The sequence below is a fragment of the Ipomoea nil genome, unplaced genomic scaffold (genome assembly GCF_001879475.1).
Source record: "Ipomoea nil cultivar Tokyo-kokei standard unplaced genomic scaffold, Asagao_1.1 scaffold0482, whole genome shotgun sequence".
In the NCBI taxonomy this organism is placed as follows: Eukaryota; Viridiplantae; Streptophyta; class Magnoliopsida; order Solanales; family Convolvulaceae; genus Ipomoea; species Ipomoea nil.
The window spans coordinates 3,150,589-3,166,973 of NW_017616910.1; positions in this window are offsets into that span (position 1 = coordinate 3,150,589).

The window sequence follows — 16,385 nt, forward strand, 5'->3', positions numbered from 1 at the left end:
CTCCTCGTCGGCCTGCCGGAAGTTCTGGGCGGAGAGGTGTTACTCTAGGACGTCGTAGGAGATGGCGGTTTGGGGAGTGAACTTATAAATCTGTCCTCAGTTTTATTGCATTTAAAACGATAGTTTGACTCTACGACCATTTCTGGTATTAAAAAAAAACATTATCGGGGACTAAATTGAGAAATTTTGATAGTCGATGATCAAATTGGTGAAATTATCATAGTTGAGGGACCAAATCGGTAATTAACTCTTAGAAAAAAAAATCTCAACGGAAAATAATCGTTGAGTGAAAGAAATGAAATAAATTTCATTTCAGCATCAAAGACAAAATAACCGTTGAGGCTAATTTTAATTTCTATTTTTTTTTAATAATTAAATGGAACATTAATGGTGGGAGATAGACTGTCCCCCACCATTTGCGAGTGCTGCGTAGTGCATGGCATCACGTGTCACACATCATTTTCTTTTTTTTTTCTTCAAAAACAAGTTCCTCTCTCCGGGGAAAAATCGCGTCATTTGCATATTGACCGTTCTCCACTGTCAATATGACGTTATTCAACAGTCATATTGACAGTTGAGGATAAACAATATATATCCCTTAAAAAAACACTAATAATGGTTCACCAAAGTGGCACGTGCTAGCACACACTAGTGAGTGCCTGCACGTACCACTCGCCTAGGAGATTTAATATCCGGAGATTAAATCTCCTTCAGCCAACCCTTCTTACATCTTTATTTCCATATTAGAGATGTCAAAAGACAATTTTGAGAACATGTGTTTAATAAATTTATGATCAATGATATTTTAACCGTTGATTTATAGTTATAGAGTCTTTGTTTCTACTTCCAATAATAGGCACACTGTTATAAATATTATTTGTGGACATTATGTATAGTTTGTATAACGAATGTAACGGTAGTATTTATATATGTCATTATTGCTTTCCGTTATGATGATAGTGTATTGATCAAGGGATGGTGATGAATGAAATCTTATTATCCTATATTCTATTGTCTCTTGTCTTCTTTCGCTCTATCATCCAATATTATCTATTTTGCATAAGTTCATCGGTTAGGAGCTAAAGGCCATCGGGCATAATCTGACACAACACGTTATCAGCAGTACAAGTCACATACATGGGATAAATAAAAACATATATAGTTTTTTCATTATATAAAATACTCTGATCCACATGAACTCTAAAAGAGTGATAAAATATTTGTCCAGATGATTTGCTCCAGTGACAAGTTAGCAAATGTATACCTACAAAATATCCATAAGATTGATATGTGTAGGTAAAGAAAATTATTATATTTAGCGGGAGCAACAAAATATAAACTATAAATAATTTTATTGGTCGAGATGATCATGAGAAAATATGATAAATTCTAATGACAATCCTGAAGATTGTACCATATCCCTTCTCTACAACCTTTTGAAACAATGATTTTACTTTAAGCAATGTAGAATTTGAAGATTGTTATCTTCAGGGGGAGACGAGAAGTACATTCACTCGAGTCAATCCTGTAGATTGGACAATTCTGTATATTGGACAATCGTGTAGATTGTGTCTTAAAAGGACTAATAGATTACTTTTTGCAGCGTATACACTCACTCGATTCAATCTTGTAGATTGGGTCTTAAAAGGAGTAGTAGTTATACTTTTTGCAGCATATACATACCATGCATGTGTTCTTTTCCTTGCTAGGTTTCTCCCAATGAGTTTTGCTAGTGTGGTTTAGTTTTGCTAGTTTGGTTTTTAACGAGGTATGAGTATGATATAATAATGGGCGGAGTTGTCTACAAATACTTAAATATTCAAACCCAAAAATCTTGTAGATTATGCCTTGAAGGAAAATACTTAAATAGTCAAACCCCAAAATCCTGAAGATTATGCCCCGAAGGCAAGCGCTTAAATAGACAAACCCCAAAATCCTGAAGATTATGCCTTGAAGGCTTATGGTTGTACTCCTTTTCCTTTAACTAAATTTTCCCCACGAGATTTTCTAAAGTTCAGGTTTTTAACAAGGCAATCAGTACTGATAGATACCCCAAATCAGGCAGTCGGTCAGGTGTATAAGGCAAGGCAGTCAGATTCAGGCGGGGATCAATACTTAGCAAATGGGGATGCCATCCATAGTTCTCGTCCACCATATGAGTCTCCTGGGGATTACATCAGCCATCCTAAGCAGGCAGCCGTCCACAAGAATGGGCGTCTATTCCGACGAGGATCGACCGGCTCGAGTAGATTGACTAGGCTCAGTAGTCGGCGTGTCCTCGATTAGCTTCATATATGAACACAGTTGGGCGACCAGCCTCGGTAGTCGGTGTGTCCCTTACCAGATACCTCGCCAGGCTTTGGATGGGCGACCAGGTTCCGCGGGTGGTGTGTCCTCGGCCAGGTACCACTTAGGAACTCAATCGGGCGACCAGGCTCCGTGGTTGGGTGTCTTCGCCCAAGTACTACGACCCCCTTTACGCATCTCCTTGGCAATCAAGGCGTCCCCAGCTGGGTGCTTGCCCAGAGGCGGTTAAAGTAGATTTTACGGAGATCTCTTCATTTGTTTAAGTATCTTCTTTTATTGGCTTAGACAGTTATGGTAGTTAATAGGTTGGATTCCTTAATTCAATTGGCTCTGCGTCAGTCGTACTTCCCTTAAAGAATTTGCTCTATGGCAGTCATACTTTCATTGTAAGAATCTTGTACCCTAGTATAAATATCCCCCGGGATCATCATGTTACAGGGGGGTGGGGGGTGGGGGGTGGGGGTGTAACACCCCAGATTTTCAAGACATTTAAAACTTATATCATAAAGGTAATATCTCATTACATCCCAAGTAAATCATAAGTGTACGGGGTGTTATGCCACACCTGGGTTAGAGAACCCAGGTGCACAGGTTGTCTAACTAATATCCACTGAAATACAATGCATAATATGGCGCGCAGGCCGAAAGGGAAACTAAACTACTTCTACGCTCCAGTTCTAGTGCGCTCCAGTGCTCTAATCCTCTGTGCGTGAAAGCCAAATATATCTGTTCAGCGAGAGATGCTGGTAACCCACTCCAACGCGTTGAAATACAATACATATAGAGATATATATAGATATACGAAAACCATTTTGAGCATGAAGATATATCCTACGAACTCTAGCTTTTAAAACCGGGAATGACTCCACAGATAAGGCTAGACACAAGCAACAGTTATAACAAGCATATGCAGTTCATAACAGGCAAGGCAGATAAGGCAAGGCATAAACAGTAATCATAACCCAACATAAACAATCCCCAACATAAATCCCATAGTCACATCCCCCAAGACACTCATAATCACCGCTCATCAATATCACAGCACATAGCACACTTTGTTGGCGCCACAGGACCAATCGCATGCCCATACATGAGGGTCAGCGCATATAGCTCTGACACGGCCCCGCAGCACCCTGCCCCGTATCGCAACACGGAGGGGTCGATCGCAACCGACCGATGAACCGCAGCTCATCGTAGTGTTTGATCGCAACCAAACAGTGGACCGCAGCCCAAGAGAATGTCATCTGACCGCAGCCAGGAAAGAGGATGAACCGCAGCTCGTATAGAAACGTTTGATTGCAACCAAACGGTGGACCGCAGCCCAAGAGTATCAATCTGACCGCAGCCAGCTTCTGAACCGCAACTCAGGATGACCAATCCGATCGCAACCGAATTGGGGTAACACACACACACATAACACATAGCAAACACATGCAAGCCACATTACACATTGGGAAAGGGGGATAAAACGTATAACAAAACCTATGCGTGATCCATCACATACTAAGAATAGTCCTAAGGGGTTCATACTTCTTCCACCTAGGTCAACGGGACACCAATTCAACTAGCATGCAATGTGATAGACTCATAAACCTACGAACGGTACCCGAAATATCAAACTAGACATAGGCACGATAAACGGAGTCCGTTGGGACACCACGGGGGTCGGGGGAACATCAAACGGGGAAGCCGAAGTGCCAAGGGGATGATTTTCCAGCGGGTAGCCGGTGGGTGGGGGGTCACCCGCCGGCTGCCCGCTGCCGGCGATGGTTTCTCGGTCGTGGGTAGGTGGCGGGTCCCCTACCCCCCACTGACTCTTTATCACACAATACGTCCCGGGAACCGTTGTGGAACCCGAAACCATGCTTAGACACTTTACAACGCGATTAACGACAACATATAGACAATTAACGGATCAAATACGATAAACGAACGGCACATAACCTATCATGCTTTTCTAAACATAATCAACACCCAATCATGCGATTTCCCCACCCGATAATCCAAGAATAATACCATACGATACAACCTAGGGTTCTAATCACTTTTATATCAACAAGAATACGGTTCGTCTTCTAATTGCAAGATTCGGTAAGAACAACACATAAGCATCAAGAACATCACACAATTATCAAGAACAACACATAATCATCAAGAACTCCATTTAATCATCAAGAACACCATAATTATCAAGAAACTCCCAATATCAAGATTATGAAGATTCCTCATGGAATCATTATATCAATCACCAATAATAATCGTCACCAATCATTAAAACACAATAATAAGGGGAAACCCTAAGGGGGAATCATAACTATAAAACTAGGTTTTATTGAGACATGGGTTACCTCTTAGCCTTAATTAATTCCTTGGCTATGAAGGATCTTTCTTTAAGCTTTCTTGCTTTCTTGTTTTCTCCTAGGGGAATTCTTGGAACTCTTTGGGTGGTGAGAGATTATTGTGGTGGGAATCCTAGGTGCCTCCTAAGTTCCCTATTTATAGATCTAGGGATCTTATTTAGAGTCTAATCCTATTGGGATTAGGGGTTGGGTTTAGATATGAGGGCCCACGGACTATGGTGGGCCTTTTTCCCTAATTACTCATTTATAGTTTATTCTTTCTTTTGGGCTATTGGTTAATTAATTAATTAGCTTTAGGGGTCGTAACACGGGGTGTTACAGGGGGGATCTCCGGCACAAGAGTGGCCAAAACTGGTATTACAGCAAGCAACGGGATGAGAATCCCAAGACATATGCTGAGGCTATACAAAGGGCTAACCAATTGGCCGACACAGAGGAGGCGGTCAGGCAAAAGCACAAACAGGAGTTGTCCTCCCACAAGCGCCTCCTGGCGGATAATCCTCGCGACGGTCGAACGGAGGACGCGAGGAATGTTCGTGTGAGATCTCGTCGGGTTCAAGACCGGTTGTGTAACACACCGTGTTAAGACCTTCAATCCCGGATTAATTATTTAATTAATCCCGTTAATAATAATTAAATATGATTTAATTATGTCAGGTTTCCCTTTAATTAATTAATAAGGTCCACCATGAACCGTGGACCCTTGCCTAAATTAGAGTCTTAAGCCTATTAGGAATAAAGAATGTGAACCTTTTACTATTCGGATTCTAACTAGGAATCCTAGACCTAGTTATCCATTAGGAATAGAGGAAGTAAGCCGTTCACTATTTAGATTATGATTAGGATTCTCTTTAATTAATTAATATGGTCCACTATGGACCATGGACCCTTATCCCTAAAACAAGCCCCTAGTCCTATAAGGAATAGGATTAGTAAACCGATACCACTCAGGCCCTAATTAGGAGTCTTAAATATATAAATAGGGAACTTAGGAGGCACCTAGAATTCCCACCACAATAATCTCTCACCACCCAAAGAGTTCCAAGAATTCCCCTAGGAGAAATCAAGAAAGCAAGAAAGCTTAAAGAAAGATCCTTCATAACCAAGGAATTAATTAAGGCTAAGAGGTAACCCATGTCTCAAAAAAACCTATTTTTATAGTTATGATTCCCCCTTAGGGTTTCCCCTTATTATTGTGTTTTAATGATTGGTGATGATTATTATTGGTGATTGATATAATGATTCCATGAGGAAACTTGATAATCTTCATATTGGGAGTTTCTTGATAATTATGGTGTTCTTGATGATTATATGGAGTTCTTGATGATTATATGTTGATCTTGATAATTGTGTGATGTCCTTAATGCTTATGTGTTGTTCTTACCGAATCTTGCAATTAGAAGACGAATCGTATTCTTGTTGATATAAAAGTGATTAGAACCCTAGGTTGTATCGTAGGGTATTATTCTTGGTTTATCGGGTGGGGAAATCGCATGTTTGGGTGTTGATTATGTTTAGAAAAGCATGATAGGTTATGTGCCGTTCGTTTCTCGTATTTGATCCGTTAATTGTCTACGTGTTATCGTTAATTGCGTTGTAAAGTGTCTAAGCATGGTTTCGGGTTCAAAAATGGTTCCCGGGGCAAAATTGTGTGTTAAGAATCAGTGGGGGGTAGGGGACCCGCCACCTACCCGCAGCCTAATTGGGCAACGCCGGCAGCGGGCAGCCGGCGACAGTTGCAGCCGGCGGGTGAACCCTCACCCACCGGCTACCCGCTGGTTTACACCCTCCCTCGGGTTTCCGGCTTCCCCGTTTGACGTTTCCCCGTTCCCCGTGGTGTCCCAACGGACTCCGTTTATCGTGCCTATGTCTAGTTTGATGTTTCGGGTACCGTTCGTAAGTTTACGAGTCTATTATGTTGCATGCTAGTTGAATTGGTATCCCGTTGGCCTAGGTGAAAGGAGTATGAACCCCTTAGGACTATTCTTAGTATGTGATGGATCACGCACAGGTTTGTTATACGTTTTATCCCCCTTCCCAATGTGCAATGTGGGTTGCTTGTGCTTGCTGTGTGTTATGTGTCTGTGTTACCCCAATTCGGTTGCGATCGGATTGGTTATCCTGAGCTGCGGTTCAGAAGCTGGCTGCGGTCAGATTGATACTCTTGGGCTGCGGTCCACCGTTTGGTTGCGATCAAACGTTTCTATACGAGCTGCGGTTCGTCCTTTTTCCTGGCTGCGGTCAGATGACACTCTCTTGGGCTGCGGTCCACTGTTTGGTTGCGATCAAACACTATGATGAGCTGCGGTTCATCGGTCGGTTGCGATCGACCCCTCCGTGTTGCGATACGGGACAAGGTGCTGCGGGGCCGTGTCAGAGCTATATGCGCTGACCCTCATGTATGGGCATGCGATTGGTGCTGTGGCGCCAACAAAGCGTGTTATGTGTTAAGATATGGATGAGTTATGATTATGAGTATCTTGGGGATGTGACTATGGGATTCATGTTGGGGATTATGATGGGTCGCGATTATTGTTTATGCCTTGCCTTATCTGCCTTATCTGTTGTAAACTATATATGCTTGGGTCAAGCCTTATCTGTCGAGTCATCCCCAGTTTTAAAGCTAGAGTTCGTAGGATATATCTTCATGCTCAAAATGGTTTTCGTATATCTATATATATCTCTATATGTATTGTATTTCAACGCGTTGGAGTGGGTTACCAGCATCTCTCGCTGAACAGATATATTTGGCTTTCAGGCACAGAAGATTAAGTCACTGGAGCGCGCTAGAACTCGGAGTGTAGAAATAGATAGTTTCCCTTTCGGCCGGCGTGCCATGTTTATACATTTATGCTTTTGAGAATATTAGTTAGTTAGCCTGTGCATCTGGGTTCTCTAGCCCAGGTGTGGCATAGCACCCCGAACACTTGTATTATATTCTGGGATTTAATAAGATTCTACCTTTATTATAAGCTTCAAAAAGTCTTAAAAATCTGGGGTGTTATAGGTTGGGAGCTCCTGCCTTTCGGCCGACAGCGTAGCCCGTCCACGAAGTTCACACCTAGCTACCTGTAACACCCCACTTTTCTTAATCTTAATTACAATTATAAAACCAAAATTAATATAACAACTTAATAAATAAACTAGTGAGAATGTCACCGCCACAACCACCACTCCATGATGATTGCACAGGCTAAGGATGGAACTAAATCAATAAACCAAACTAACATTCAAATTACTTAACTTAAAGTCATTTGGGGGAAAAACACCCCGATGTCAATCATCAAACTTGAACATCATAGATCTATAAATCCATCGAAACAAACATCATAATAAAAATACTAAGAGTTTAGACTACTAGATCTACTAAGCTAGTCTAACTCGATCATCTCTCAAACGCTGGGCCCACCTGAAAGGGGTTTTGCAAAAAAACACATAGACAAGTAGGAAAACACCTGTTAGCACGAAGCTAAGTATAACCACACTCAGCCCTGTAAAGTACTACAGTATATACTTTGGAAATACATTTATTCACAAACTCTAATCAAGAAATCTCGACACTCAGACAACTTTAAGATACATTACAGACTTTCTATATGCTTACAACCTATAATATCAACAGGCATGCTTCAAATATATATAAAACTCATCAACATAAACACTCCAACATATTTCTCATAACAAATCTCATCACAACAAACTCAAGCTATCAATCAATCTCATACTATCAACCAATACGAAATTGTCTTCATGCTTTCAAGTCCTCATCACGTAAACTAGATATATAAGACATCAAAATGCAACTAAAGCAATCATGCTCAATATACAATCCCGATTAATCATACTCATTATGCAATCTAGTGTAATACTATACTCAAATGCAATCTCGTGCAAACATTCTCATTATGCAATCTCGTGCAATACTATAAGTATACTCATACACTCGTTTGAAAAATAGAATACTTTTATGGGGAGGTTTCTTAGAGTCACGATGACTAGCTTTCTTTCTCTTGAGTCTCTTGAATCGATATCTTTCTTGCTCAAACTTTGTCATACTTCTCATTTCTCTTCTTGTGTGAGGTAGGTACTCTGCCGTAGCGAAGCCCTAGCGTAAGGTGCAATTTCATGCATCCGCTACATCCATAACTACGGAACCTCTAACTCGTGGGGAGGTAGGTCTTCACAAATCATGAATGGACCTAACCGGCTCGGCAATCTAGTCGGCCACATACTCAACTCGCCCACAGAACCACTCTCTTGGTTCTTTATCTTTCTTTCTTTCTTGCTTTCTCTGTGGAATCAGGTATCGTACTTTCAGTGTGCACACCCCCTATCCAGGATTCCAAGCCTGGCGGGCAGTCTCCAACCTCGTAACGTGGGAATACACCGCGTTACATGATAAATCTGTCGGATCGCAATGTCCGTTACTTTCTCTTTTACTTCGAAAGGACATAGTCCCAACGAGTCCTCCAAAACCTCACTTATATAGATAGTGCATATATATATATATATATATATATATATATATATATATATATATATATCATGCAACTCTTCTACTTATGCAAACTTATGCATGTCACTTCTCAACAAATTCTTAATGCAACAAGATAAAGACTTTCCACATGCTCATGAGTTTTGGAAAATAATACTTAGGCTCACGTTGGCCACTTATGCACTTTTAAAACATGATATGTTTGGAATGCAATTTACTGAACAACATGCTTCAAATCTATAAATATATCACATTGAACTCTTAAGAAAAAACAATCATGCTAGTTGTAAAAAGACATGCTCTGTACATTTCTACCATCAAAATAAGCTTCAAATCCCTTTGGACATACAACACATTCTACTCATGCTTTTCTAATAATTCTTATTCACAAAGTGATCATGCTTCTCTATTCATTACATAAATAGCATCAGGAAGATATCACACAACCATTCTCAAAGGCAGTGAACTCAAATCATACTAATGTGAAGCAATTTCATCACAAAAAACCACCATAACATGCTCATTTCTAAACCAAAATCAACAAAATCAAAACCAAAACGTGCGTCAAGACGACCCCGAGGTACCGAGCCACAAGGGCCCGTGACACCTGATCTGCAATGACACATAGCTGAGCCACAAGGGCCTGACCACTGCACAGGTAACCACAAACGGAGCACTCAAACACACAATACTCCAGCATATCTACACATTTCTATCTACATAACAGTGACTTCACATAGTCAAAAAGAGAATACTTCCCATAATCATTCCTTTACTCCACTCATTCCCAACTTAAAGCTTACTCACTCGCAACCATCATTTTTAGGCCAATACTTTGTCATAACATTCTCATAGTCCTTTTTACCATTAATCCAATAATAATGGTATTATTTTATCATTATAAGCTCTCGTCATCAACTAATCAACAATAGTCTTTATATCGCAAATTATAGATATCTTCAATCCATAATTATTTCATTATAGTCCAATCGTGACATGATTATTATTAATGTAGCTAAAAATGTAACAATCCAACAACCTCATAGTTGGTTTTAGGGTTTTTGGGCCCAGGGAGGTCCAACACAACCTTGGTTGGTGGATTCACCTTTCAACAAAAGCTTTAAGAAATTGAAAGTAATGAATAAAAGTAGAAAAAGTGTCTCTCTATTATCTGGGCATGGACTCACCCCTTTTACATTTCCGGAGGGGCCTTTATATAGTAGGCCCTCCTTTAAGCCTAGTTAAAATACATTAAAAAGGCTTTAAGTGCTAATTACGTTGCAAGGCCGTTAGGGCTGCCGTTACTGGGCCTCCCAACGGCTCCTTGGCTGAGTTCGTCAATGTCGTCATAAATGCCGCACAACGGCTCTTTGCTGGTCCGACGGAGTCCTCGTTCCGACCTTGGGCTCGGACCGACTCCGGACTCGTTCCGAGTCTCTCCCGGACCTTGTTACTTATTCGGGCTCCTACCCCTTGGGCCGTACTTTATTCTTCCTGGGGTTCCCCATCTTTCTTGGACTTCTCCTTTTGGACTTATTTTTCTTGGGCCGGGGTCCACACCCCAGCAACTAGTCCCTCACTTTCTCATACTCGGTCCTCTAACCCGGGTATGGTAAAGTAGTAGTATCTATTCCATTTAATCCGCAAATCTTCCACCTTAATGGCCGAGTAACGCCCAGATTTCTTGTAATTTTGCCTGATTTTCCGGGGCCGTTTAGATTCCTTCATTCTTTCTTGAGATCCTATAAATAGCGCCTTGGTCCTCGCATCTTTCTTCACCTCTTTCTGATCAATCATGGGTCGCTCCCCTAGGAAAGGGAAGAAGATTGACTTCGGGTCGCCCCCTTCCATCTAAGCGGTCGAGATCGGAGAAAGAGGGCAAGAAGAAGGCTTCTCGACCTTCCCCAGAAGGCATCATGTTGGTGCCACCTCCTCTGTTTCCCGACCGTCGACCACGGCTCCATCTTCCGCGGCAAACGCTCCATCCTTGGCCGACCCCCCGCCTCTGACTATGGCTCGGGTCACTGCACAGGATGGATCATTTGTCGAGGTAGCCGTTCCAGAGCAACTGGCCTTCAAAATGACTTTCACCATCCCTCTCGACGACTTGGACGGGCCGGCGACTGATCTGATGACCGATGCTGATTTCACCCGCTACTTGGAGCTTTATCCGGATGACGAGGCGCCCATCGTCCCGCCTCTTATGCCAGCCTTTTGGGACTCGTTCTGTTCTTCTCCTACCGGACCATCGGAGGAGATGTTCTTTTAGGACGAGCCTTTTTCCCCCGACGAATGATTGTCAATCGGGGTCTGCCAATAGCATCGATTCAGTCTTCAAGGGAGGGCTGCAAAAGGAACATATATATTTATCTGTTGATGTAATAACTTCCTTTCTCAATGTATCACCTCTTTGAATAATAATATTCTACGTGATTTTCACTTTTTCGAAGTCTTTCTTTTTCACTCGACCAAGTTCACTAGTCAGCTGGTCTCCGAGTCAGCTTGACGTCTTATCCCGATGTCTGACAACCGCGATCTCCTTAGTAACCCTGAAAGATCTCACTTTTCCAGATAAAGTGGAAATCTTGTTCTTCCCAAGCGAATTTGATGGAACTTTTCTCTGACAGAGATTCCTGAATATTGTACATTCCTGCCCGAGGATGGCAGTTACGATTCCCTTTCGTGATTTTCACCTGGATATTCGCCCCTTTTAGGCTATATAAAGGGGCTCCTCTTCATTCATATTCTTCACCCCTCTTCACTCCAGCAACTTTGATCATGAGTTATCGAATCGGCAATCGTCGTTTCTCCATCCGCCAGAAGGAGCGCGCTCGTCTGGAATAGCTAAGGCAACAAAGGCTAGCCAGTGGTGGCCGCTTGGTGGGCGACTCTACCTCAGATCCCATTGTGGTGCCTCCGGACATGTTGGACTTGATCCCTATGGACTCGACCGAGCGCCGAGTGGAGCCGGTAGTGGAGGAGCCGGTACCGGACGAAGAAGAAGTGTGGGAGGTTCCTCCTTTTTTTTTAGGTGGCCATGTCCCCCAGCTATTCCTGGAAGGTCCGCCTCCTGCTCGCCCAGTGGAAGAGAAGACTGATCCCTGACCTGTCCTTATCCATCTATGATCAATAAATTGTCTTGCTTCATTTCTTACTTGACTTGTACCATCCCCAAGTTAGTCGGCTCTGTTTTTATTTTTGTCGCGGCATGAAGTGGGCGTCAACTCCTATGTCGACCGGTGGACTCGGCCTAGTCTTTTACTCCCTTGGAATCGTTCGTTCCAATTGATGGGCCTGGGCCAGATATCGCTCTTGAGACGACTTGACCCATACCCGTGCAGCCCAGAGGCCATTACCTAGGATGGGCCTTATGTCAGTAGGTCGGGTCACTTCCACTCGTCCTAGGCCTAGGGTTTACAGACGCGACGTTTTAGGCCAACCCTAGGCTTAACCGCCGTTCCGCCTTTCGAGGGAATTAATTGCAGCCATCCCATCACATCCTTTCGACCTTTATTATTCTCGAGTAGATGCTCGACACGTGACAACCTCTTGGGATTCTCCCAAGTTTAAATACTCCTACCTCCTTCTTCTACGCACTTCACCCAGAAACTGCAAAAAAAACCCCCAAATCAAGCTCAACTCTCTCTTCCTTTTCCTCTCACCGGAGACTCTCCAGGTTGGTGCATATGTCTTCTTCTTCTTCTTCTTCTTCTTCACGCCGCTCGACGAGATCTTCTGCTTCTACTTCCTCATCCTCAACGTCGTCTTATTCTACTCCGCCTCGCCGTATGGAGATTTCGTCCGGTCCACCATCGGCGTCTTCATCTCAGCCGGCCCATCTACTTCGGGGGCAGTTACTCCTCTGAGCCCGACCCCTCTTACGACGGTGGCAGCTCTTCTTGAGGGTTTCCAATGGCCAAGGGGTAAGTTCGACCCCATATCCCGGCCGGCGGGGTCTCCGTCACAAATCTCCGAGGCGGACCTAAATATGGCCCGTTTCCTTCTCGGCCCTTCGGCCACCGTTCTCCCACCGGAAGGCCAGTCGATCTACGACCCGCCGGAAGGTTGCGTTGGCATTCATCTGCACTCAGTGGCCTTTGGCTTCCGAGTGCCACCCTCTCCATTCCTTTCTCTCTTCTTTCGCCATTACAATCTGGTCCCGGATCTATTAATACCCAACTCGCACCGCCTTCTCACCTGCTTCGTCACCCTGTGTCACTGGTGGCTCTGTGAGCCCGACCTGGATCTCTTCAAGTGCCTGTTCACGGTGAACAAGGTCGGCTCACATTCCCCAGGTTTTTTTCAAGTCTCTGCCGAACCTGGGCGCAAACTTTTCGAGGGTCTTCCAGATTCCATAAAAGACTGGAAGCCCTATTTTTTCTTCGTCTGTCCTTCCCCTTCAACCTTCACCTTCCCTACCATGTGGCCGACCGCTATCTTCAAACCCTGCTCCCGGCGCATTGTCTTCACTCAGGACACGATCCAGGGCGCCGAGTTCTTGAAGGGCTTGAGACCTTATTCTGCCAAGTACTGGTCTCGAGTGCGAGCCATGGCGAAATGGGGCCTCTTGCCAACTGGGGCGGCCACCACAGGTTGCCTTTCATAACTTTTCTTTTCCTGGCTTCTTCATTTGGTTCGACTACTAACCCTTTAGCCTTTTGTGTAGGTCCTTACGACTCCGACTCCACGAGCTCGGAAGAAGCTGAAGCTCCAACCCCAAATGGCTGACCGCACTGAGAAAATGAGGCGCCGACTCCACGAGCGGTCGACAGGCACTCCAACAGCTTCTTCCTCTCTCCCTTCTCTGGCTCCCCGGGTGACTCTGCCTCCACCAAGGAACGTGGTGGACTTGTCGCCGTCTCCTGTTGCTTCTCCTTCCAAGCTGCCGCTTCCGGTCCTAACAGAGAGCCCGAGCACTAAGCGTCCGCTGGAGCAGTCGGCCACACCGCCCCCCAAGAAGATCTGGCTGGGCTTAGGGCTCGAAGAGGACGCCTAGATCTGGTAGGGCAGCTACTCGGTCCAGAACTGGGCCGAGCACGTTCTTCTCCCCAAGGATTTGGAGACGGCGAGTCAGATGCAAGATGAGTACATCCTGGAGCCCTCCTTGCCTCAGTCCTACCGGGTAAGTATTCTCAACTTTCCTTTTGACTTCCATTTTCTCCTCGAATTACTGCTTAACACGTTTTATTTTTTCAGAACCTCACCTTCCAGTTGGAGCTGAGGAAGCCGATGCGAACGCTTAAGGCTACCATGCATTCCCTTGCCGCTCGCCTACGCCAGACGGAGGAAGCTCGCTAAGAAGAACAGGCTGTCTACGCTAAGGCAAGGGAGGTCCATATCGCCGAGCTGTTGAGGATCACTCGCCAATGGGAGGCGGAGCGAGACAAAGTCGCGACTGTCGCTACCACTGCAGTCGTTGATTACAAGAAGTCGGCCGCCTTCGAAGCAGATGTGAAGTCGACGGTCGCAATTCGTCAGGAGGTACTGGCAAAGGAGTGGATGGCGACTCCAGAAGGAGATGAGTACCTGCTGGACCTCGGCGAGCGCGACTATCGCCTGGGCTACCGCGAAGCACAGCTAGAAATCCACGCCCTTCTGTTGGCTTGTGACTCGGCCTTTACCCCGGAGAGTTGAGGTCATAAGTCGGTGCTAGATCCGCTGCCGGCGACTGACGCACCTCCGGCGACTGCTGATCCATCTCTGTTGGCTCCTCCAATAGCGAGTCCGGTGGTGTCGACTGAGCCACTACCTCCGGTGGAAGACCCTTCACCTACCCATCCAGCTGGAACATCGGCGGAGGAACGAGTCGAGGAGGTCATCGCTAACACCCCTTCCCCCGTAGTCTAGGGCTTTTATGAACTTCTTTTTTGTAAGGGCTAGTCCTCCCTTCGGACTCTTTTTTAATGAAACAGCTTTTACTCTTAAAGCTCTTCGTACACCTCTCTTTACTTATGCGATTTCTGTTTATGTGCAGTGACTTCCTTTGTCGAATCCTTATATCCAGGCAACTCCTAGTACATTTATCTTCAAAAAAGGTTCTGAAGCTCAATACCCTAACCTTCTCTCTGTTTCTTACTCGTCGAGGCGACCCCTTAGTTTTTCTCTTTCTTCGCTGAGTCCCTCAGTCGAGACGACCCTTTAAGCTTTTTCTTACTTAGAAAATGTTTAGGGTCATTGCTCCGTCGCTTCTTTATTTTCTCGCCGAGTCCCTTAGTCGAGGCAACTCTTGTAGGCTTTTTCTCGAAAACATCTAAGGGTCTGGGCCCTTGTTTCCCATCTCTTCTCGCCGAGTCCCTCAGTCGAGGTGACCCTTTAGGCTTTTTCTTACTTAGAAACTGTTTAGGGTCAGTGCCCCGTCGTTTCTTTATTTTTTCGCCGAGTCCCTTAGTCGAGGCGACTCCTGTACGCTTTTTCTCAGAAACGTCTAAGGGTCTGGGCCCTTTTTTCCCATCTCTTCTCACCGAGTCCCTCAGTCGAGGCAACCCTTTTGGCTTTTTCTTACTTAGGAACTGTTTTGGGTCAGTGCCCCGTCGTTTCTTTATTTTCTCGCCGAGTCCCTCAGTCGAGGCGACTCTAGTAGGTTTTTTCTCGGAAACGTCTAAGGGTCTGGGCTCTTGTTTCCTATCTCTTCTCCCAGACTCCCTCAGTCGATGCGACCCTTTAAGCTTTTTCTTACTTAGAAACTGTTTCTAAGATGTGGAAAGCAATAGGTACTTTATTCAAAGTCGAGCTCTAAGTGGATACACGAGGCCAACCTTTCACTGATAGAATTTTTTCAAGTGGATTACATTCCAAATCCGGTCGACAAGCTTCCCTTCTAATGTCTCCAACTTGTATGTGACGGCTTGGACCACATCGGCAATGCGATAAAGTCCTTCCCACTTGACCGCAAACTTTCCTCCTTCCGTGGGTTGACTAGCATGTCGGTCTCGCAGCACAAGGTCGCCCACTTGGAAGGTTCGTGGACGAATCCGCCGATCTCGGTATCTCTTCACAGTCTGCTGATACTCCACCATTTGGGCATGCGCGGCCTCCCTTCATTCTTCTAAGAAGTTCTTTTCAATCCTGAGGCTCTCCTCGTTCTCCTCGTCCGAATAATTGCAGACTCTGTGGGTGGGCTCGACGTCCTCCACTGGTGTCTCAGCTTCGAAGCCGTATGCTAGAGAAAATGGGCTCTCACCGGTCACCTGCCTTAGGGTAGTTCGATATGCCCATTGGACTCG